Source organism: Protopterus annectens, chromosome 5.part0 (genome assembly GCF_019279795.1).
Source record: "Protopterus annectens isolate FY-2018-M chromosome 5.part0, PAN1.0, whole genome shotgun sequence".
Taxonomy (NCBI): Eukaryota; Metazoa; Chordata; order Ceratodontiformes; family Protopteridae; genus Protopterus; species Protopterus annectens.
Genome location: NC_056735.1, coordinates 1,954,852,988 through 1,954,879,826, shown reverse-complemented (window position 1 = coordinate 1,954,879,826; position 26,839 = coordinate 1,954,852,988).

Genomic DNA, 26,839 nt, shown 5'->3' with positions numbered 1-26,839 from the left:
ATCAAGCATAGCCACATCGGCTAACATCAGATGATATGTCTGACCTACATCCACATGGATGCCATTCTTCTCCAAGCAGACATTCCATCACAGACACTGCCTACTCCAACATATCACTCATCAAATCCAGTGAATCGCTGACACAGTGGAGGCAGTTACACATGTCAGCTAGTGCCACATCTACAACCCTAAGCATTTCCTCTGAGGCTCTATTGGAATGTGCCTGTGCCTCCATGATGGCCCTAAATATGTGTCGCTTGACACGGAAAGTCACACCATGATCAGCTGGAGGGAAGATAGCAGGCCTCCTCCAAGCACCCCTAACAACCGTCCTGTGTGGCACCTCTCCAGCACTTTGGCTATGGCTAGAGTCAATAGCCTCTGATGACAGAGTAACCACACTACCCTGATCAAGTGTCTTACCCTCCACCTGTCCAAAATCTGAGGACTCACTGGAATAGGCACATGTAGGCCTACTAGGTGTGCCTGACAGAAATAGAGGGGCTGGCTGAATGTCAACCTCAGTGTCAATTTCAACCTCTGCACCCCCAACTGTGCCTCTGTTTGGCCACCATCATCATCAGAGTCTGCTTATACTCTGACATCAGGTGGTAGGAATTCTACACTTCCTCTGTCAGGATCATCTGTAATAATAAGAAACAATACAGGGGGGCCAATTTTTTGCTTTTATATGTCTGTTAACAATACTTTTAACTGAATCTTGAATGACAGGTCCACCCAAAACCCATGTGTAATGAACCAGAATATGTTGTTATTTCTCAATTTATCTATAGGTTCCCCACACCAAAAAATAATTAAAAGAACTGATCTATTACTTGCAATATTTTACTACACAAGAAAATGTTAAAATTTGCATATGTAAGCTAACCTGGAAGCTCATCCTGACATACTTCTCCCTGAAACAGTAGCACCAATACCAATCACTTGCTTTTGTGCACTTTCCACTGAGCTCTCTAGATCCCTGGCAGTGGACAGGAACTCTTCATTTGGTGTCAATGGTGGGTCTGTAGCATCCTCCCCTCAGTAGCCAGCCACTGCAGCTGGTTTTCCCCGGGCTGATAAAATCATATCAGTGGACCTATGATGCATCTGATCATAGGTCCCCCCCAGCTTTGATGTTATTCACTATCTGGTGAGCATATATTATGTGATTCATCATGTTTACCATGTGTGATACACACACACACACACACACGCACACACACACACACACACACACACACACACACACACACACACACACACACACACACACACACACACACACACACACACACTTTGGTCGCAAGTGTAATTTATGCAGTCTTTATCATAGAACTACCTTACTTGATATGTATTAGATTTATCAACTTTTCTGTGTTTCCACTAAGGAGCACACTGGCCAAATGTTGCTATTTAAAAAAAAGTATAAACAACATTACAAAATATATTTTAGCACACATTTCAAATTTTTACATAAGTTTGGATTTGAACTGTCAAAGCAATGAACCTACAAAACACAGTAAGTATCTGGATGGACTCCTTGTAAAGCACAACTGAAGGCAGCTGCATGGGGATTATACCAGCTCTCAGTACAAATCTGAGGCTTGGAATAGTGTGCCCAAAGCTGTTTCTAGTGCGACTGACATTCCCCACACTGAATAGCAATGCATGCTAATGACCTCAAAAGGCGCAAGCAGGATAAACTCAACCAGTGGCTGGATGAGTTAAAGACTGCTGACATCCCATAGTTGTGTAATTATACAGATAAAGATAATTTAAATTAGATAGAAATCTGCATATAGGCATGACTGGTATGCATAATGCTCTTTTTTCTCCTTTTCATTATACAGCTAACCAGGAGATATTAGTGAACAGGGAAGCCCATGCTGAGCATTTGGAAAGACTTATGGAAGCAAGTGTCATGTATATAGCACAGCATAGCTATTATTTTATCTAAAGTATTGCTCTTCTATACAGTAGTAGCAAATTAAACATGCATATATTAACTGTAAAATCATGCATGCCTGCTTTGGCCTGTAGCAGAAACCAAATCTAGGAGTCAATTATAATACTGTATTCAGATGCTTTGGGTTCAAATCCCACAAAGTAACAAATATGTAGTCAAATCATTTAAAATATTGTGCAATAATTTCAACAAAATTGGCATACATGCCATGCTGTTAACTTAATCTGTATTATATGATCAAGCATATGTGCAATATATGCATATTGTAAGGATTAATTGCAGCAGTCATTAGTTATAGTTTGTATTTGTTAATAATTATACTTAAATGTAAAAGTAGAAATAAATTATTTATATTGCATTAATTTATTGTATGTCACATATGCTACTAATCATCTCTTTTTTCTTTTCTTACCCAATGCTTATCTCTCTTTTTTATTTTTATATGTGTGGTCACACCATTTTGATGTCATCGTTTTCTGACAAGTCGCAACATGCTTTACAGCACAGGCAGGTAGGCCAACCAGCCTGTCCTCACTCCACTCCTCCAGCACCAATGCCCAGCACATCTTGAACCCAACCTGCCAGTACTGCCTCTGCTGGCACTGTACTACCTGGGGCCTCCACATCATGTAGCAGAACCCTGACAGCTGGTACAGTGTTATCCTCCAGGAGTACTGGTGGAGGTGGGGATTTTGTCACCTATCAAGAGATGGCAGGCATAGTGCATGACGTCTTGGAGACCAGCAGCACTAGTGCATACCTCTGATGGAGAGGATGCTCTCTGCAGTGGTGCAAAAACAAAGACATCAAGCACTTCAATAGTCAATGTAGTAAGAGGATGGTAGTGACAGTTCTGCAGGTGAGGACTAGTTTCTCACAGTCCTCAGTGTTTGATGGGCATGGGCATCTGATATCCACTCCCTGTCCCCAATCATGGTGTCCCTCAGCCTGTTGTGTACTTCACCATCCCTGTGTCTTGTCTTGTTTGTCCTATTTGTCTGCATCTGATTTCTCACCTACCCTATTTACCTGACCCACAAATACCTATGTCTCTTACCTAACATTTCTCTCACTGAAATAAAAACTCATAAAAGAACACCTGTTCCCCCCAAAAATAGTGCCTCATATATAGCTCTCCACATTGCAAATGTATCTTCTTGACACCCTTGATTCGATCCAGTTGGCTATACAAAATGATTGCATTGTTGTCACTAATCTTTGTTGGGGTGATAGTCCAAATTCAGTCAATATTCTATATAATTTATTTTACACTGTTGAAGAAGGGGATAGCTGTGGTTCATTCCTACTCCCCTCCTGCATATTCCTATATTGCTTTACCCTTTCTTCTTCCCTCTGCTTGCCCCTCATTTCACCACTTTTCTATCTACCTTTAATCTGGTTCAAAAATAGAATCAGTCACTACACACTTAAATAATAAATCCCCAATGTAGCCCTTCACTTTTTGCCCTGTGTGTTTCCACAGTGTTTTGCATTGCACACCAATGCCGCGTGCCAGTGAATGGTTCTTCACGTCCAATGGCATGGTGTGGTTACCTCATTTAAAAAAAAACTATATTTTTAGTCTGATGACTGTATCAATCTGTAACTCTATATGTGTATTGCTGACATAAATCACTTAACTACTGTTTTTTTATACAGTATATCACTATACTCATTCCATCTCACATTTCAAATAATTATAACATGTAATTATTTAATTAAATCATTAATAAATATTTAAAAATACCACATGGAGCTGGATCTGAACCCTGCATCATCTGGGCTCAAAATAAGAGCTCAAGGTTCTTATACCTACTGCCACAGAGTCAGGAGGTGTGTTTCTTACACTCAGTAATATCCAAAGTGCTGACTGCCATGCCTCTCTTCTTGGCATGTTTGTGAGGAGGAAATCTAACCAGTTGAAATCTCATAATTCTATCAATGAAGAAGGCCCACATTTGGTCATTACTTAATTGTGCATAAATGGGGAAAGCAAAAAAAAATATTTTTGAAGGTTAGACAATTTATGAGACAATATTTTGGATATGAATAATATGTGATCACCATAGTATCTCTTAGCTGTATCTACCATAGCCAGTATGGATAAGTACTTCTCAAGTTCATGTAGGAGTCCTTAAATATGTATCTCACAGGTGCAAGCACTTTGCAATTGATCGTGCAAACCAGCTTCTTCTGAAGAAGGGTGTACATCAACATGCATCCTTCTGACTGGGAGGAACATCACCTGATGCATGCATCTATAGACCCATCCTGACTCTCTTCATCTGTGAGGTAGACCAATAAGTCATTATAGACCTTCCTTAAAAGGACACAGATAATATCCTGACTGTGTAAAAAACACATGTGATTTGCTCAGGCTACACAATGTCTGCTACATCTTTTTGGTATCATCAAGAAGGCCAACAAGGGCATGCTTGATGACAAGACTATCATCCTGCATTTCTTGACCTGGCCAAGCCACTTGACACAAGTCTACACTGAGGTATTATTGGAAACTGTCAAAAGTGGACATAAACGCCTACAACACCAAGTGGGAACACCCCTGTATCACATGTGTAGCAGATAAATATATTAAAATGTGTGAAGTGACCTATATCTAGAGTCTGGTGATCAGGTCCATACCTCGGGGCTCTGTGCTAAGCCTTTTCCTGTTGATTATTTAAGTCTCAGACATCAAGACCTACACATCCTTAGTCCAACCAGCTTTGTGGAGGACTGGAGATTGTGGACAATCATTGAATCCAAGACACACAATGGATAGCTGCCACAGCCATGGAGACACAGAAGATGAACAAAAATCATGGGAGGATTAGTTTCATTATAAAAGCAAATACACATTCTAATTCTAATATAGATAGCACACCCCTATGAGCAGACCAACTTGTATGTGACTTGTGTACTGCAGTAGATGGTATGTGGAACCTCCTGCCATGGCCGGTTCAGTTATGAGATGAAAAGGACATGACCACTGGGTTACAAGAAGGATGGCCTCCACATATCAGCCACAAATAAGACTGTTGGATGGGTTTCCCATTAGGCTAATGTGACATCTGCCATATACTCTGTCTTAGCCATTATATGTCTGTTAAACTATCATTAGTATTACTCCTTATAACCTGTTTGTCATCCAGTCCTTACCACCACCAAATGTCCATCATCTGTCAGTTTGTGTCTAAACACTGTTTTATCCACCTTTTGTGTCAGTGCTACCCCTGTCTGTGTGACTGTGCCTGCATTTTATGATTATTTGCATGTCTCTGCAAACTTTTTTGCTCCCTGTATGCTTCCCACAACAATTTCTCACTATCATATCCAGTTTGGCACTTTCTGATTTTAAAATTGAAGCCTTTTCCACAAAAAATACCCCATCTCTCCTTTAGTTATTCATCATGGCTACCCTTAAGTTTTTTCCTATGCTTTATTTTGCATGCACTTACTTTCTAATCTCCCATTATCCTCCCCATTTATATGTTGGACTCGTTTGACACTTTGCTGTGCTGGTCCTCCTTTACAAGACTGCTCATGTTGCACATCTGGCAATGATAAGCCATTTTATCGTGCATGTGGTCACACGTACTTCTTTTGGCTGCTCAGGCACACCTGCTGTGATGTTGAGTATTCCAGTAACATGGACTCTGTTCACATGACTCCTCCACTGAGCCTGCTTAACGCCACTTACCCCTATAGCATAATTGTATTAATTTCCTATGCACTCAGTCTTTCTAAATATGAGAGCTATATGAGCCTTGATTCATATCTGTGAAACCGCAGGCCATATCACACTAAAGGGTGCTTAAAATTTAATGCAGCACAGCTGTAAAGGGCTTTCCTATGAATCCTAGCTTGAGTGTTAACCATGCCAAGGATTTACTTTGCAATTATTAATAAAAAGTGCTTTGAAAAAAAAAAAGTAAATAAATGACCACAAAAAAAAACAGCCCATCATATAGTATTACCAGTATCCAACTTAAACTAAAACCACTTATACATAAATGGCTATAAGTCAGCAATACACTGTCTACAATTATAGATGTGTAATGCTCTTAAATATTCTGGTTAAGATACATTGGTAAATAAATAACCATGAAAGATGAAACAAGGAAGAGATCGGCATAGGATGTCAACAGTCATAATTTTATGCAGTAAAAAGAGAAAAATAAGAATACAAATCACCTAGTATTGGGTGTTTTCAATCACTGTTCTTTTATGCAGTTTAACCAACCTAAGCTAACAGGCGAGAATCGATTACTAGGTAACATATAAAAAGAAACAACAAGGGAAGACAGTATGTGCAGTTAAATCTGTTGCAAACAGTTTAAGGTAAAAGAATTGTAAAAGAATACATACTATAAAAGGAAAATACTATTTTGTAATGAATACAATAAAACCTCTTTTTGCAGGTGAAACCATTACTGGTTTATATACATTATGTGTGGTGGTGGTACTGCGATAGCGTTGTCGCCTCACAGTAAGACGTTGTCCTGTTTGATTCTCAGCTAGAGCGTCTTCTGTGTGGAGACATGCGTGAATGGGCGTACCTTCATTGAAGGTTGTGCATCAGGGCTGGCAACTCAGCACGTAAAAATCTACTGCCAATCATTAGAGGACCGGAGTTACACTGTGGTGACCCCTAACCGGGAAAAGCCAAAAGACACAACAATGTGCTTAGGAGAACCGCTCTGGAATACAACATCTGCAGAAGTAGACACTTTGCATGGTTTAAGAAAAATAAAAAGAAAACACAGCAGAACAGCAGCCAGGGAATGTGATTCCAAAACATTCTGTACCCAGGTTAACATGCTATTGTAAGGTTTTAGAGGACCTCTGATTCTGTAACAGGGCTCCAGCATTCCTTAAGCTGTGTACATTAATGAGAAAAGCAGATTCATATACATGACTGCAAAAATCATTGTTTACCACAGCACATTGCAGTACTTTTAGATTTTGCATGGGAATTTAAGCTAATGTAAAATCTCAAAGTAATGGCACTGCCGATCCCATTGAAAGGGGCTTTGTGGCAGACTAGTGTCCACTTATATGCTGGCAGGGGTACTTCAAGTATGGCATGAGAAGAAACCTGATGTGTGTAATGTAACACTAGCAGTATACAGTTAGAGTTGTTTTGCAGGTGGCAATCATCAGGGTGCCACAGGCAAAGTACAGTTGTGTACCCACCATAAATGTAGATGCTCGAGTGTATTCACTGTTGCAGTCATTACAATTGGGTTATCCTGATGGCAGGCTACCCGCAGTCGGCCCGAGTTCCAAAGTCTAGGTCCGGCATTGGTTGCTGTCACCTCCTCCCTGACGTCAGTGCGCCAGGGGTATAAAAGATGCAGCCGATGCCGTTTTCTTCAGTTTTTCTTGCCCCAGATGTCAGGTGCCCCCTAAAATGGTAGGCTAAATTATGCCAATAAGCATGCATACAGAAAAAACAACTTTTCCTTCATCTACAAGCAAATACACCACATAGGTTGTATAGAATAGAGAAGTACAGATAAGTCCCAGCAAGGAAAAGGGGGATGGTGGGAGGGTAACCTGGACTGCAACAGTGAATACACTCGAACATGTACATTTACGGTAGGTACACAACTGTACTATGTTCATCGTGTTTCACCGTTGCAGTCATTACAATTGGGTTGAATCCCAAAGCTAAGGTTGGGAGGCTGGTGCTTAATAGGATTAGGAGAGGCTATCAGGCCCTGCAGAACTGCAGTGGCAAAGCCTGCCCTGGATTTAGAGTAGAGAGGTAAGTGATGGTGCTTTGTAAATGTATGCACTGAACTCTAAGTTACAGCCTCTAAGATGTCTTTGGTTGGTACTCCTCTGAGGAAGGCTGCTGAAGTAGCTGCTGCTCTGGTTGAATGTGGCCTAATACCCTTAGGCACTGATTTGCCATGCTGAGAATAGCAGAAACGAATGCAGTGGCCTAGCCACTTTGAAATAGTCTGTTTTGAAATGAGCTTTCCTTGTGATCCTGCAGCATATGCCACTAGAAGTTGTTCAGTCTTTCTGAAAGCTTTGGTTCTGTCCAAGTAGAAGCGCATCTGCCTGTGAATGTCCAAAGAATGCAGAAGTCTCTCACCCTTATTCTGTGGGTTTGGGTAAAAGGTAGGTAAATGAATTGTTTGTTTAAAGGCCACACTGGACACTACCTTAGGCATAAATGTAGGGTTTGTCCTCAAAGAAACCCTGTCATGATGGAAAATGATAAAAGGTTCCACAGCCATGAGTGCCTGTAACTCTGAGACTCATCTAGCAGAGGTTATTGCTAGGAGCAGAGCTGTTTTCCAGGATAAGAATTTTATATCAGCTGCAGAGGCTGGCACAAACAGAGGCAGTGTGAGTTTTTCCAAAACATAGTTGAGGTCCCATGCAGGTATTGGGGCTCTCCTTGGAGGTCTTATGTTTTTGGCCCCTCTGAGGTACTGCCTTAGTAATGGATGTGAAAAAATAGGTGGTTCTGTATTGTAATGAGCTAAAATGGCAGAGGCATGAATTTTAATTGATGAAAAGGAAAGGCCTTTATCTAGCATCTCAGTTAAGTATTGCAAAATCTGAGGAATATTTGTAACAATCATGTCAATACGTTATGCCTGGCTCCAAGCACAGAATCTCTTCCATTTTTCTACATAAGATTTTCGGTTCTAGGCCTTCGGGCCTCCAAAATAACATCCATCACTGCTTTAGAGAGAGGTGTGTCTTGAATGGCTACATTATTCGCCATGCTGCCAGGTTTAAGGTCCTGAGTTGGCTGTGCAGTATCTGACTGTCTTGTTGGGTCAATAAGTGAGGAATTTGAGGTAATGTCCAAGCTGGGCATTGAGACAAGCTCTTTAGGATTGGGTACCAGTGCTGGTGGGGCCAGTCTGGGGCAATCAGTATCATTTTTGGCTTCTCTTGTCTGACCTTGAGGAGTACCTTGGGGAGGAGAGGCAGAGGAGGAAAGGCATATACTGTTAGGTTTTTCCAGCTGAAAGATAGAGCTTCCACTTTCCATGCTTGCTTGTGATAAATCCTTGTGCAGAATCTCTGTAGTTGCCAGTTGTGAGGGGAGGCAAATAGGTCTATGCCTGGGCATCCCCAGTTCTTTGTTATCATGCTGAAGACTTGTGGATCCAATTTCCACTTGTGGGCATCCATTAGGTTTCTGCTTAGTTCGTCTGCCAGAGTATTTATCCTTCCTTTCAGGAATTGAGCTTGTGAATGTACTTGGTAAGTCAATGCTGTGTCCCACAAGTTCATGGCTAATCTGCAGAGGGGGTAGGAATGTGTGCCCCCCTGCTTGTTTATGTACCACATGACTGTAGTATTATCCATCTTTATCAGTAGTTGTCATGGATGAAGTACATCCTTGAAGGCTGTCAGGGCATTCTGTACAGCGAGCATCTCTTTTTGATTGATATGTAGATGCATTTGACTTGTGGATCATGTGCCCTAAATACATCTTACTGCCATATGGGCCCCCCAGGCATAATCTGATGCATCTGTTGTCAATGTCTGCTTGGCTGTGGGTATCGTGAATGACTGTCCCGTGTTGAGGTGACAGGCTTTTGCCCACCATTGAAACTCCTGTTGCAGGCAGGGAATGAGGGTAATTATTGTTTCCAGGCTGTTGCAATGTTAAGTCCAAACACTTTTTAGATACCATTGAAGTTTCCTCATATGCAGTCTTGCATATGGAATTAGTAGAATGCAGAATGCCATGAAGCCCAAAGCCTGCAGAATTTTTCTTGCAGATAACTGGGTCTTTGTTGCCAACATTTTGAAATAAGTAGTCAGTTGTCTGTGATTGTTTGGTGTGAGATAAGCCATCTGGGCAGTTGTATTTAAGCTTGCACTCAGGAATATTATCTCTTGAGAGGGTACAAGTTTTGATTTCTTTTTGTTTACTATGTACCCCAGACCTGTTAATAACCTTTTTACAAATGCCAGATGCTGTAGTAGAGTGTCCTTAGTCAATGCTTGAATAAGGCAGTCGTTCAACTAAGGATATATTTGTATTCCTCTTTGTCTGCAAAATGCAATCACTTGTGCCAGGCATTTTGTGAAAACCCTGGGCGCAGTAGATAAGCCAAAGGCCAGTGCAGAGAATTGGTAGTGCATTGCACCAGCTATAAATCTGAGGTATCTTCTGCATTATTGTCTGATTGGGACATGCCGGTATGCCTCTTTTAGGTCTAAAGTCACAAGCCAAGCCTTCTTGCCCAGTATGGGCTGAAGCTGCTGCAGAGTTAACATTTTGAATTTTGGAATATCCAGAAATGTGTTTAGGATAGACAGTTCTAGTATTGGTCTCCAGGCTTTGTCCTTTCTGGGTACCAAGAATAGCTTTGAGTAAAACCCTAGTCCCTGCTCATGCTGTGGTACTTGTTGAATGGCTCTCATGTCCATGAGGGATGAAACTTGTTTTTGTGCCTCTGCCCATTGATTGCATGGCAGGTCTGGCATACTGTTTGGCCTTGGCAGGGTGTGAAAGTGGAACCTGTAGCCTTGAGATACGATATTTAAGACCCATTTGTCCTGGGTGATCATGTGCCAATTTTGTGAAAAAAGTGCTAGTTCCCCCCCCCCCCCCCCCCAAAGGAGCTGCCAGAAGATAAGTGCTTGGTGTTAGCAGGGGAAAGTCATTGAGACTGTTTCCTGTATGGCTGTGATTTTTCCTCTCCACTTTTGGAGGTAGAAGCACCCCATTGTTTAGGCCTGTATGAGCCTTGGGGCTGTGATCTTCCTCTGGGGCATCTGTATCTGCCTCTTTGTGGTCTATCTGACACTGGAAAGGACCAATTCTTTCTAGGCCAGTTCCTGCTAAATCTGGGAGGCTGTTCCTGTAAGAAATCCTTCACTGTTTGCATATATTTAGCTTTGTCCTCCATTTTCTTCAACACTTCTTCTGCTTTAACACCAAACAAGGTATCATGTTGTAATGGAGCAACTAATAGTTTTGCTTTAACATGATCAGGCAGATTATGTTCTTTTAACCATGCATGCCTCCTAATGACAGAACCTGTAAATGCGGCCCTGCAGGAGGCCTCTAGAGAATCAAAACCACATTGCAAAGTATGCTTTCCCACTTGTTCAGCTGCATGCAATAAATCCTGCATTTCTTTGTTTTCTGCACATTCTGAATTTGTCAACATTTTCTGTTTAAGCAGTGACATAAAATATTGCTGATATTTAAGCATATGAAACCGACAATTTAAAGCTCTTACAGCCAAGGTAACAGAAGTATAAATCTTTTTCCCCCATCTGTCCAGGGCCCTTGAATCCCTATCAGAGGGGATAGGGTTTTATGCAGTGGAATCCTTGATCCCTTGGGACCCTGAGAAATAGTTTCTGGGTAAGCAGCAGGGTTTTTGTAAAGAAATCTATGTGAATCCGGAACCCTGTAGTATCTGTCTGGCTTAACAGGAGCTGGTGGTAAACAGTCAGGAGATAGACCGGACTCTGTAAAAACATCATCTACAATGTCTAGAACAGGAAGAATAGCAAGGGGCCTGTGCTGGGGTAAGAAAAGGAAGTCTCTGAGCCTTTTATTGGATTCTGAGTAATCTTGGCTCTACCAATGGAAATGCTCCTTCATAGTATGCAGGGTCTCCCCAAAAGAATAATCCTCAGGAGGAGAGGCTGAAGGGATAGATTCTTCAGCATCAGAATCCTAATAGGGAGGAAGGGAATATTCATGTTCAGAAGAGGAATCAGAAGAAATGGAAACCCGATCTGAAGATTCATATTCTATCTCTTGCCTAGGCCTCTTATCAGAAGGGGGATGGGAACCCCTGATCAAAGTAATTAGGTCTTCGGCCATTTTAAGTATCTGTTTTTTAGGCATTGAGACCTATCCAGGAGAATGCTGTACTTGTTTCTTTGTCTTTAGAGCTGCTTTAGTCTTTGCCTTTGAAGCTGAAGTTGGTTTTACATATAACTGTGTAGGCCTGAAAACACCCTCAGCAGCCGATGCCTGCTCAGCGGCTCCAGACCCATCTGAGGGAATAGTTTCCAAGTGTCCAATACATGGAGTTTCCAGTGGCCTAGTTGGCTCCATGTGGGAGTTAGAAGCTGCCAGTGGCTCTGAGGTAGCGGGCATCAGGGGCTGCGAAAGCGCCTCACTGAGAACTGGCGACAGGCCTAGCGGAAGCCTCGTCATCGGTTTTGGACCTCAGATGCCTGTCCTTTTCTTTTTCTTTGCACTTTTTATAAACTCCTGTAGTCAGCTGTTCCGACGGCATTATATAATTGAATCTTCGGCCAAAGTAATGAAATGCAAAAGCGTACCGACGCTTAATAGTGCGTTGGTTAAATCTAGCACAAAACAGATAACTAGCAACGTCGTGGTCAGGGCCTAGGCAAGGAATACAGTAAGAATGAAAATCCTTATGAGGTATTTGCTTCCCACAAGAAATACAATTATTAACTTTTTCTGACATCAATTTGGAGCAAGAAAAATGTTTCCCCAACGGGGTACTTAGCTTTAATGAAGACTTTGGATCTGAAATTCAAATTTGAAAATCTAAGGAGTTGGCTGACCTGCACTTGCGAACTGCTTTTGCTTCAGGTACCACGCAGCAAGAAAGACTAAAGAAAATGGCGTTGGCTGCATCTTTTATACCCCTGGCGCACTGATGTCAGGGAGGAGGTGACAGCAACCGACGCCGGACCTAGACTTTGCAACCCGGGCCGACTGCGGGTAGCCTGCCAGCAGGATAACCCAATTGTAATGACTGCAACAGTGATACACGATGAACATCAGCAGACACCTGTGGCACACGTATAAATTTGTTGTGCTGCATAGCCAGTGGTTCAAGGGATGACTGAACTTTATTCTTTAAAATTTTAGTTGTGAGTAAGAAGTGAAAAGCAACAAAATCGTATCAGTTTAGAGTCAGCTTATGCATGCCTGTACAACAGACCTTTATCTGCCATGAGTACAGGACTATGGATGACAAACATCACTAGGGGTGACTGACCTTTTAAGAGCTCAGTGGCTACTTGGTAGGTTCAGATTTATTCAGCTTATTCTAGGAATGGGTAATGAAAGTAATTAACATGATATACCTCGGAATATAATTGCATCTTTTTGGAAGAACATGGACTTAAGATTACAGCCTGTCTGATGTAGTGAGTGAACTTTTACACATACTCTGTTCACTGGTACAGTACCATAGTGAAGGGCAAAGCTGGGCTGGGATTTATGGTCAAAATAGCCTTGGGGATTGGAGAGGTCTTCCATAATGTTGCCATTTGTCTTCTTGGAATGTGGCATAGCATGGCACCCATATATTATAAACACACAATTTGTGAAGTTTAAAAAAGTGTTCCTGCATTAGTGTTCACATCTCCTCTTGCAACAGTACACCTCATTTAAAAACCTGAACTTCATTTCCAGAGAAGAAAGCAGAATTCATCCACAACATGCAGTACAATTCTTGGCATCTTTAGGAACCCCAGTAAGCTTCTTCCTTTATCAGGAACAGTTATATCCAAACCAAATACCATTTCAGTTGCAGAAATCTCCATGCATCACCATCACAGCCCACATTCTTACTTCACTCCAAATCCTGCTGAGCAAAAGTTCAGTAGCACATTTGCTCCAATAAAGAATCAGAAATTTAAAGCAGACCCAAGCAAAGGGGGACTTTGCTAAAAGGTCCGTGCTGCAAATCCTGCCCTTTTCATGCACCGAGCCCTTGAATTAGGAGTCTGTATATAAAGAAAGAGGGCTAGTCTCATCAGATAATATATTTTAAGCATTAACCGTTTCAGAACTGGTGGGGCAGAGCAAAAGCAACTCTGTAGTGCTGGGCATTTTAAAGCTGATAGTGAATCTTACATAGCACAAGGAGACCAGGTATGTTTGCAGTCTATTTAAATAAAAGTGGAAATTAATTGTTTTAAAATAAAACATTCCATAGTCTATGTATATAACATACTTGGTTCCACTTTACATCTTTGAGCTACTGTGTCTGTCTTCCCCTGTTCTTGTTCTAGGCAACTTAATGATTCAACTCATGTTTATTTTTTTATAGTATAATCTTTATCAGCACTGGAACATATTTTGCAGTTGTGCAATATGTGTCTTGAAATTACACTTTCGACATGCCTACGAATAGTTTCTTGCATTATATGAACCTGCACAATACTTGAGTTCTCTGCATTTGTATTATTATTATTATTATTATTATTATTATTATTATTATTACTATTATTTTGCTATAAGGTGCATCAGTGTCTGTACACAGTATTTGAACTGCATCAAAGCAAGCATAGTGTTTCTGTGGCGTCTTGTACTATAATCGAATTGCTATGCAGTGTGTCATCTTTGTACATTCAGCTTTTTGCCTGCATTGTAGTTTTATGGACTATGCGATAACAACATTTCATTCTTGTAAATAATAAATGAATATGCCCATTTAGTTTACACCTGCTGCTTCTAAGACAACCATCTGTGGCACGCATTTAATTCAAGTTTTCATTACAAACCTACTGAAATGAAAAAAGCTGTCTTTAACACTTGAAGGTAATTATTTAAGTTTGCAATCAATGCATAATTAGATGTACAGAATAAATAATGGAGACCAGCAGGCAGTAATTAAAACTGGTAAGATTAAAACTATATGCACGGCTTATTCTTTCTTTATGGCTGTTTGAGGAGATGCATGTTAACATATTTCTGTGAGTAAAATGCACAGAAGGAAGTATGGAAAACTGAAGATGTGGTTATTTTCTTCCTACAATTTGGTGGAGCATGAAGTAAAAATGCCCATATTATTTTTACATTTCACAGACATATTTTTTATCACTGTTATGTAACCTTGCAATGCCAACGGAATTCCCAATTTATGTTCATAGGTACTTTCCTGCCCCTATTTTATGACTCTTGTTTTCAACTGTGCTTGAGTGTCAGTCCCTTTTTTAATAATATTACTTTTAAAATAATTATTGAAGTTTTAAGACTGTAATTTCTATTAAACAAAACCTTTGTTATTGTTTAATATTTGGTTCATGGAAACCATGTAAAGTTTTCAAGGAAATCAGAAAATATAAATATGTATATAGAGATAGATAGCTATAGATACAGATATAGATATAGTAGATAGAGATATAGATATAGATATGTAGATCATGCTACAAGGCAGAACATGTGAATGCAAAGGTTTGTATGTACATACTGCTAGCTTAGTTGACAAATTAGAAAACATGTTAGCAATAAAATATATGTACTTATTTATTCCAATTTCTGTCAGTCTATCTATTCATCTATTCATCTATCTATCTATCTATCTATCTATCTATCTATCTATCTATCTATCTATCTATCTATCTATCTATCCATCCATCCATCTATCTATCTATCTATCTATCTATCTATCTATCTATCTATCTATCTATCTATCTATCTATGTTTATGCATCTATGCAGATACAGCCATGGTATTTGAAAACATTTTAAATTGTCTTTGTTAAAACCAGAGGACTAGAACAAATGCTAACCAACAAGGCATCACCTTTAAATATTTCCTTTTCCTAAAGGTACAACATTTATGGTCATGGCAACAAGTCTGCTAAACATTTTCTTACTGCACTTAGTAGACTTCATCCACTTGCAAGCAATGCAATTCAGCTTGCAATAATACATAGTTGGAATCCAAGGATGTATGTTGAATAATTAATGATTCAATGAAAGCTGAAGAAATGATGACTGATGCAGTGAGAATATAGGGGTAAGGAAAGGTAAAGTACTGATGCAGTGAGAATATAGGGATAAGGAAAGGTAAAGTTAATGGGAACCCAGTGTTCTTGGATGGCCTGTGGTATTCAAACTGTAATGGGAGGAAAGGAGAATGAAGTGGATAAAATTATAAGACCAAATCGATTCGCACTACTCATGTAAAAACGCTGGTAGATCCTGAGCATGAATCATATTATTGTGCAGTAAGATGAAATACACATGTAAAGGGTGCAACAATGATGATGATGAACAGTGTGATGATGGTGTTCTGGTGGGGTTCAGTATCTTTAAAAGAGGGACAAGCCAGGATGCTAAAATGGGAGTGCTGTTAAAAGAAGTATACACGAGGAGTGGAAATATAATGGGTAAAATCATGACGGAGACATCACAAAATCAATCAGAGTAAAATAAAGGGCTTTAAAACCAAATGCAGCAATGCAAAGAAGCTAGAACAAAGACAACCAGTGTTCAAGGCCTGTAAACTGACAAAAGTTTGGGACATTGAATGGTGGGTCCCCTAATGTGGAGACTGAATGACTAAAAATCCAGACTTACATATAGTAAATCCGAGATTGTCATTTGTTTAAATACTATCTTTCCTCCAAGTTATGGTGATCTCATATTTGTTGTGTGCATGTGTGTGTGTTTGTGCGCATGTGTGTGTGTGTGTGTGTGTGTGTGTGTGTGTGTGTGTACACACACACACACACACACACAAACAAATATATATATATATATATATATATATATATATATATATAGATAGATAGATAAAGATAAAGAGAGAGAGAGAGAGGTGTAGATCACTAGATTGAACGTGCAACTATGTCACCATCTGTTTGATTGACACCATTTGGTGAACAAAGTTATTTGATCAAAGTTTGGCAAACCTGCGTTTTGACAGGGGAACCAAGTAAATACTGTCATTGATCAAATAACTTTGTGTTATGTTAAAAGTCTTTTTATACATGGCTATTTACACAGTTTTTTATTATATTTAATATGTATTTTATAAAATATTTATATTTGCACGCTTTCTAAATTTTTAAGTAATATGAATTAATTTTTAACTGTAGTTGTATCAATTTTATCTGTTCCACATATTTTAAATTCTAATTTTCAAGTGTTTCTGTGATGTATTCACTATGTTAGTTATACTATCTTTAAATATCAATGATTGTTTTAATTGATTAATTATTTAATGAGAGTATATATAGTTATGCAACAGTACTGAATTATTTGCTACATCTAAGGAAGTCTGACGGAAGCTTGAATGAAAACACTTGTTTGTTTCTGTTGTGGCATTTATTCAATAAAGGAGTCTGCTTTGTGTTTCTACATTAACTAGGAGTTTCCGGTGTGGTGCCTTTCATGTTTAGTCCAGATTCTTTGGTGTCTGATATTTATTCTCCAAAGCTAACTTCATGCTACTCAAGTCAGAGGTGACAAACTTCATGACACCCATGCAGACGGGAAATGAAAGTGTGACTGCTGAATCCTACACTAAGGCACTGTACGAGCACATCCACTCGTCCATGAATCATGCCATTCCAAATAGAACCGAGGTGCTCTCCTCCAAAAAAAGGAAGCAAATCTGGAGGTCCCCTGCCATAAACAAACTATACAACAGAAGGAAGAAACTGTTGCAGAATAGAGGAAAATCCTAGGATGCAAAATGCTCCCTTAACAGCCTCAGTAAGAAGTTGAGATCTCTCATAAAATCCTCAAAAGCTAGTTATGAAAATAAAATTGCCAAATATTGCAAGGACAACCACAAGGCATTCTATAGTTATGTCAAGAATCTAAATGGTAATGTTCAGATCTGCTCTTAGCTACAACAGAATGGCATTAAATATACTGATCCCAAGGATATTGTCAATATCCTGGCTAATTGATTCAGTGACAACTTCACCCCCCTCTCACCACCTAAAGGGCCCATCTCAATGCCAAAAGATTGCCAAATTCCGGTAAACACGGCCACACAGGTAAAAAAATGCACTCTCCAAAGCTAAGAATACAACATCCATGGGATCAGGCAAAACCGCTGGCTGTGTACAAAATGAACTGGCATCTCACCTAAGTGTCATGTTTAATCATAGCCTCACTTCAGGCTTCGTGCCCAATGAGTGGCTGGCGCACACTACAGTTATCCCACTCCACAAGACAGGATCCACCTTGGATCCTGGGAACTATTGTCCCATCAGTCAAATGAACCTGATCTGCAAAGCCATGGAATGCATTATCATGGAACTTATAAATAAAGACATTGGCAACCTTCATACACTGGACCCCACCCAGTTTGGTTTTGTAAAAGGCTGATCTTGTCTCCTCAACCTGATTGACTTCTTTGAATCAGTCTCCAGAGCCGTGGATTAGGGCAAGGTGGTCCACACAGCCTAGCTGGACCTTGCCAAGGCCTTCAACACCATCCCCCACTCTGGAATCATAGATAAACTTACTAAGCTGGGCATTAATCCGTATGTCACTCGATAGGTTGCCAACTGGCTTACTGACAGAACCCACACTGTAAAAGTAGCTGACTCAAAATCCAGCTCCAGACAAATGACAAGTGTAGTACCTCAGGGTTCTGTCCTGGGTCTGCTCTTGTTTGGCATCTACTTCTCTGAGGTACAGGCCAGCACTAAGGGACTCTGGCTAAGTTCGCAGATGACTGCAAACTGGGAGCCATTACTGAATCCCCAAATGATGTGGATATTCTACAAAAGGGCCTTACGGAAAAAGAAGCTTGGTGCCAGAGCCATGGGCTCAAGCTCAATGCCAAGGAATGTATAGTTATCCCCTTTGGGAAAAAACATGTACCCATGAATTACCACATAGGTGGCAGTACACTAAACACCAAAAGTATGATAAGGGCTTAGGGACACAAGTGGATAACCACATTGCCTCAGCAGTCAGGAAATCCTTCTGTGTGGCACACCTCATCACTAAGAGCTTTTCATCCAGAAAAAAGGAGGTCATTGTCCCACTGTACACAGGCCACATTAGACCCATTATAAAATACAATGCCCCGTTTGGTATGTACCTCACAAGACATCTGCAACAACTGGAAAGGCCAATGAAATACCTCACTAAAAGAATCACACGCCTAAAGCAGATCCCTATGCTGAGTGTCTAAAAACACTCCCGTTATAGTCTGTCACATATCGCCTACTCAGAGGTGATCTCTGCTTAACATACAAGGCCATGTCAAACCCAGAGCTGTTGGACATGCTACACTTAAAGAAATCCCAGTCCTTGAGAGCCACACGCTCCAGGAATCTAAACCTGGTCATCACAATGAAAAAAACATGCTGGAGGGATAGGTTCCTGACCCAGAGACTCCCCATACTCTGGAATAGACTGTCCATACATGTCAAGCTGAGCACTTCTTTGTCCCTCTTCAAAAGGAATCTTGACAATTGAATGGGAGATAGGAAATTCACTGTGGGGATCACGTCAGTTTCCCCTGATAGACAGGGGACCAGGGAAGTAAATATTGTGGGAAGAAACAGCCAGGGACTTGTTATGGCTAGGCTTGTGAAAGCCCTAGGGCCAGTAGTCTAGTACCAACCTATGAACCTATTTTTCTCCTGCATTTTAGGCTTTTTTTTTCATGTGCTAGGTCTCCATAGTGCTAGTCCTAACATTTCAATAGGGAGCACTGGGAGCACTGACAAAAGGAATAAAATAATGTCAAAGAGGTTGTTTAGATACATAGTGGAAATGAAGAAGACAGAAAAAGAAATACTATATAAACAAAGAAATGTAAAGAATTTAAGAACAGAGAACAAACAAAAACAATTCTGATCAAATTGGTTAGCTGTAGCTTCAGTAAAGAAATGATAGTTAGAGTTCCTGTATGAGTATGTAGGAAAAGGAAGGAAAGTAAGAAAGGAACCTATATGATAACAGACGAGGGAAATACAAAGAATGAGCTCTTTGCACTCAGAGTGATAAGACAAAGAATAAGGATACATAACACTCATGATCAGTGAGATAGGCAGATGCAGACAGAGTCTCTATGTTTAACAGATCCTTAGCAAGATTTCTGAAGAATGGTAGTGTGCAATTCTGGTTACATTTTGCAACTCAACAAGGAGCTAAAAACTCTTGAATTTTGACTCAGAGGTACTGAATATCATGAAAACAATCTGAGCGCTCAGATTAATTAAACTCCTAGTGAAATATAGTATGTTCACACTGGTATCAACAAGCTAGGAATGTCAACATTCAGTGGACTCAGTCATGTCATGGTGAGTGTGCTTTAACCTACTCACTACATTTTCTTTAGTCTGCAACACCACTGTTGTCAGAAAAGAAATAGTATGTATATTTAAGCACTTAAAAATACTTTCTGCAATATACAGCTCAGTGTGTTATATGTGTGATCACTGAATGAAATTGTGCAATAGAAATATTTGTAAAAGTGGTGTACATAATATTAGGCGGCTACTGGGTCACACAAATGTAGGATACTAGGTAGTAATGACAGACAACAGATACCTGAATAACCTAGTGAATACAATTCACTATGCATTGGAAAATCTGATGCAGTTACCTAACTTTTTCCATTGGCGTTTTTCCACTTAGGCTGCCACCAAGCCCCCCCCCCCTTAAGTCTTAAGCCCATACATTTTTTACCACTGGAGAGTTCCCAAACTGAAGACGAGAGCTTATGGGAGAACAATGACTTATTCCTTACTATTATCACAGCAGTGAGGGCTTTGTTTTCTAATCTGGTCTTCAACCCCTGCACTGATGGCTAACATGAGCACCGACATCAGTATGAAATATGTTACACCCTCTCTGTGACTGCTCCTGCCACTGCTATGGGTTTAGTAATTCCAAATTGCCCACAGTGGTGATTTTTGGAGCTGTGCAAATCTAGATGATTATCAGCCAGCTAGAAGCTTCTTTTCTGCTCCATCAGGAAGAGCAAGCATTTAGTCCAAGCCTGCCTCACCTGGCTCATCCAAAACCAGAGACACATTTCAAACTGTGGTAGTTAATGTCATAATCATAGTTTCAAGTCTCTATACTACAGAGCCAGGACTAGATCATGCCTAAATAATGGTTTCTGTCTTCTAATCATTTAAAAGGAATTTCTTATTAGCTGCCCATAAGTATTCTCGACTTCCATCATAAATATTGAAATGCTTCTCAGGAAGACTGCCCAGGTGCACTTATCTGTCAAACTCTTAGCACAACAATTCTGAAGAAAGCAAAGAAATTAAGTGGAACAAAGGCTCAAAGTCAGAGATGGATTTTAAATATTGTTCTTATAAATTTAAAAAGTTCGTTGAATAACAAGTTTTACACTAGCATGCAATTTCTAAAGGAAAACTCAAAAAACTCTCAAAGGAAACTCAAATGTCCATCAAGTTTAATAACTTCACTTCTCCATGTCTTGCCAAAATACCACACATTTTGGTAGGAAGAGACCAAAAATCTATGTAGCACTACACTTGTACCCACAAGACTGTGCTTGGGCTAACCACAATCTCAGTAAATTAAAAAAAAATGATTATTTGTATTTTTTCTAACCTGCTTAGTTTCAAAGTTTAAATAGTGCCTTTGCATCTCTGAAACTTGTTTGCTTCCTGGTTTATACTGTGCCCAATATTTTCACTAGATAATGTTAATTAAATTGTCTTAGCTGTTCTTGATGGAAATTAATTTGCAGATCATGAATATTTTTTGCAGACTACATCTGAAATATCTGATGCATGCAAATTTTGAGAAATTGATTAATTACAGCAAAATTCAGCACATTTGTTGGGCTTCCGTATATGTTAACCTAGTAATCACCTATGAACATGCTTGAGGTGAACTTCCTTGAGCATCAGTAGCACAAAGAAGAAAAAGACGAACAGTATAATGGCAAACACTGTTTCCATTAAGAAATAATCGCCAGTGTGGTTTCAAGTGTGTCAGTAATGATTTACTTGTTTTGGGAGATCTGTCTCTTCTTTGAATTGATGTGATCATGTATATCAATTTGGTGGTGCATTGGGGAATGGACCCTGCAAAAAACAAGTATAAATGACTCCTACACCCTTTTCAATTTCGAGCATTTTTTCACCCTTTTATCATATCGACTTTTAGGTCAATGTTTCATAGCAGAACCCTTCAGGTGTCTCTTGAATGGTCATTACTGTTCATAAAAAGCCATAAAAGTGTTTTGTATTATGCACTAACAAAGAGCTAAGATATTAACCCTAAACATTGTGTCTGTAGTGAAGGATACTTATTTATGTACACACTCTCTGTCTTCAACTGGTTAAATACAAAGAGCACAACATCAGACATGTGCATAAACTGTGTCATGAAATGGTAAGACACAATTACAACACAAAATGTTTTGCTCATTGTATAGTGTCCATAGACCCTCACTTTCATGACTATCTATAGACCCCAATAAAGATATAGTGTCAGTAAGTCGTACCAAAGCCAGAAAAGTTACAGTTTGCAAAATAGGCAGCTGTGAGCACATGATGTGTAACCACTTTAATCTTGGCTGCTATATGCCATGTAACAAAATATTGGTAATGCATGGTTGGGTTGCCATTGGTATGCTAGTTAGAAGTGACACATACATGGGTACATGGTGGAATGATGCATCAACAAAAGTTGGAGATGTCTACCCTTCCTGACATACACACCCTTTTCCTGTGTGGTAGTATCCCATCATATTATTGTGCCAACAGCCATGAATGGTTGGCACCATGTGGCAGCTGTATATGTAAATTATAAGGATTCCCTGAGTTAGCAAGACAGAATATATACAGAGAGAGATCATGTTTTCCAGGACATAATGCTTTTGCACTTTTATATATGGGTGTTACAGGTACCACTGCATAATTCTAGCTTGAGTAATACAGTGCTATTATGATATACAAGACAAAGTATAAGATGACAGGCATCATATCTATAATATCATAGGTACCATATATCCATGTGTCTAGAAAGGTGTTCCATCATCTTCTGGTACAGAAGATTCTTCTTCACAATCTGCCCTTGAAATGAAAAATATCAACAAGAAATACAAATATTATGAATCAAATGTCCAACAAGGGCCCATTTTATTATATCTGAAATAACAGGATGGTGACCTGCTCTGCATAATTACTCTTTATTTCAGGTGGAGTTTCTCTGACTTCTTTTTCCATTGTCCTAGAATGTTAGAAAGTCACCTCCTCAGGTCACTAAAGAGGTGCTGGCCTGGATCACCACAGTGGCTGATACCATTAGCAGGTCACCACCCTGGCGAGCCTGTGCCCAGACATCTATTTATACTGAGGATGATCACAGTAGTCCCTTAGCAGGTGCTCCCAGTGGTATTTGCACATAACGTACAGGAATATCTTTCTGTCTTTGGAGCACCACCTCATTATTGTGACACTCCGAATGAATTAAGAAGCTATGGTTGTATAACAGGTCACAATACAGAGGAAAATGGTCACACTCTCATGTCTATACATGTTGCCGCACCTGCTGTTGACACATGGTACACATCTTTTGACACCTTATTAGTGTTAAGTGTCTTGGTGCCACCATATCACAGGTATACATGCAAGTGTAAGATGTTGTTAGTGTGTGAACTATGCTGTTTTGAGTGTACCAGCAGCACTATGCCTACATATGCTTCTGTTCCTGTACATTAGCACATCTATGGTTGATTAGAGAATAATAGTTTTCCCCACATCTTCTCTGGGTTCATACACCCATGCACGTATGCGTAAAGAGCGTCACAGGTTCTCATTCGAGTACACAGAATGGAAAGAGCCTGTTAGCAAGGTGATAAGATTAAAGTGTGATTCAAGAGTATTCGGTTGAACCTGCATGATATAAATAGCTGTGACCATTTTTCAGCCTATCGCGATATGGATATTTACAATAGATCAACTTGTAGTGTTAGGAGTCACTAAAGGCAGAAGAAAGTCTGTGAGAAGTATAAGAACTCAAGAGGGGTAAGTAACTGAGGATTAGTGTTATTTTTATTTTTGTGGGTTACAAATGCTGTATTTGTGTGCTGTTTGCAGTACTACAAAATACTATATTAGCATAGGGGATTGTGGTAGTGGGTGTAACTGACAACATATATACTGTCTGGGGTAATGTGAGTAATATGAGTGTATGCCATGGCTGGATAGTTGCAAATGATCTAATATTGTTGTTTAATTGCAAACTTGTAAGGTTTGTAGTGTTTGGTACTATGTATGAGACCCTTGTTTAGTCTGAGGACTGTATGTGTTCCAGTCACTGATGACATGCACATCTTGTGACGTGTTCTCTTTGAATCTTTGTAACTCACTTATGATTCAGTATATGGTTTGGTATCATGAAGGGAATGTTACATCTGTCAACCGGGAAGTACACTGTGTGAACCCCCTGAACAATATACCTTTATCTGAGGAGGACTAAAGGACACATTATGAGGGCTTTTCACCTGGATATCTAAGGGATGTGCTTGCCGAGAAACTTGAACTACACATCCTTCAATGATGTCACTACACACCTGGGATATCCATATTCCTTTTACAGTTATGTACTTTTATGGACTGCAGATTTCAGTAAGAGTGTAAAATGTATTGGGTTAATTTGAGGATGGGGGGACCTAAAATACCTTTGAGTAATTCTGGTCTTGCAACACTAGGTTTTGCAGCAAACAGTCCTGTCTTGCCTTCTTCGTGGATCATTTTAAAGAATGATTTTCCTAAGGCTTCTTTACCATGTATGGTTTTCCTCTTCTTCCATTTGTAGCAAGGTACTTCATGCCTGGCTTGTGACTGGTGTGCTGTAGCAGAAGGCACACATACATAATCATGTTGTGGACATAAGTGGATAATAACAGGGAACTGCAAACATACATACCAAGGGATTTCCTAGAAAAGGCCTCAGCCTACCTTTGGGTCACACACATCAGGGGTAAAATAACATCTGAATGCACTGTGGGGATGGACAAACTGAACCTTCACTTGCACCAGTGTTGTATGTTATTTTCAGGAAGGGTGTCAAACAAAAGTTGGCAAATCATCTGCTGGGACTGTAGCACTTCTGTAGTTTTGTGGAATAACATGATGCATTTCACTATATAGTGATGGTGGCCTATATCCATCCATCCATCCATCCATCCATCCATCCATCCATCCATCCATCCATCCATCCATCCATCCATCCATCTGTCCATCCATCCATTCATCTATTCACAACCTGTTTTGCCACTGTGACCCAATGACATACAGAAAACATGAGTTGTCCCAGAAATGGTAATGTTTCTGCAATGATATCTGTTCAGGGTAAGTTGGTCCACTGCAGGATGTTAAAACAACACACAGAAACATAGCATACTTACTGCTGCAATACATATAACATATACAACTGTACTCATAACTAGTCTTGCATCATGGGTGACACATGAAACGTGTCATATCAACACTGGTCAATTTTGTGTATTGTTGAGGTAGATGCATAGCATTTAAGACATGTCATCAGCTTATACATATTTTAAAGATTGTTATGCTTGATGGTGAATGTCATCACTAGGAAAAATTCTGTCAGGTAGAGAATGACATCCCACCACAGGTCTTCTGTGACCATGGTAGTTGGCTGCTTGAGAATGAAAGATCTGATCTGGCCTTTTACAGTCATGTATTGTAGGACATTTTATAGGAGATAATAGTAGTCTGTGGCCAAAAGCAAACATATGAGTTACTTAAAAGTGGGTCACGAATAACAATCCACAAGCATGTGCTAAGATAACCTATCAGACAGAATAGCAGATGTACATAAGTGGGGGTGAGTCCCCCAAAAGTTTCATTGCTGATAGGCACAGAGCAGCTCCTCACATATCTGTCTAGGGGTGCAAACATTTTAGTAATTCACAGTGGAGTTCTAGACCTAGTTGCCAAACTGCATCACGCTCCTTGAATATTAGCTTGCAATGCCCCATGTGAGTATGTCTTGACAGGTACTACCACACTGTTCATCCATCTCAGGACAATGCAAGTAAAAGGCATGTCTTCTTTGTTGCTACAGAAACATTGGGTGTTCACCTAAAATAGCCATGTGTTCAAAGTATGTTAACCATATATTTCCATAACACTCTTGCACAGGATTACTTTCACTTGGCTATGAGTGTTGATGAAAGGTGCATTCGTAGACTTGGTAACGATTTTGTGTTTTCAGAGATGCTGTGTTGTGATGTTCCTCCATTATGAATATAAACATGCATGATTGTTGGAGAATTTTCCGGACCCTTTGATGTTTCAGCTAAAGCATGTCACAGACATGTGACATGGTGTCAGTGATAGGCACTGGTAATTTAATGGTCACAGTCCCCCCACCAGTGAGATAGATCTTGTGACAGTGCATCCTAACCCTTAGACCAAGGATACCACAGACAGGATATTACTAACATATTAACTGAGAGGTCTACCATCATCTCCACTGACTGAGTCCCCATTGGTTGTCTCCAGCTCCACTGTGCATAAGGGGGATGGCATGTGTACCACTTCCATTCATCTGAGTGCTTTATGGCCACTACTGAGCAATTGTGAAGAGTTATTATAAATGAAAAGGCGGAGGCAAATGAAACGTTATTGCAGCTGGATGGGGTTTATATATGCATACTGTAAAATAATAATGCAGAAGTGCCTTGGCCATATATGTAGCAGTCTGGAGAGGCAGAATAGGCAGTCTGTATGTTGCATAGATCCCTGAAAAATTCCTCATCATGGTCACCACTCTTCCAGTAGCTGCTCCACCTCTGCCTTTTGTAGGGAAGCCCATCTCAGGTTGGAGAGGGCAAGGTCAAATACCAGTAGTGACACCACCTCAGTGCAACTATCCAGTGTAAAGGGCACTGTGAAACACCATGGATGAAGTCATAGAATGGATATCCATTCTGAAAACACCAATAGGACATCCTGCCATGCCAGTCATGGTCAAAAAGGTCTCTATCCTTTATGCATGCTGTGGATCATACCTATGACCGCCCTAGGAGAGGTTGTCCCATGAATGTGAATGTACAATGTCAGTGTGTAGCTCTCCCACAGATGCTCTAGGCTTGTCCAACAGGCCCAAGCACAGTGCTGCATCTTTTGATGGAGCTGTGTCCAT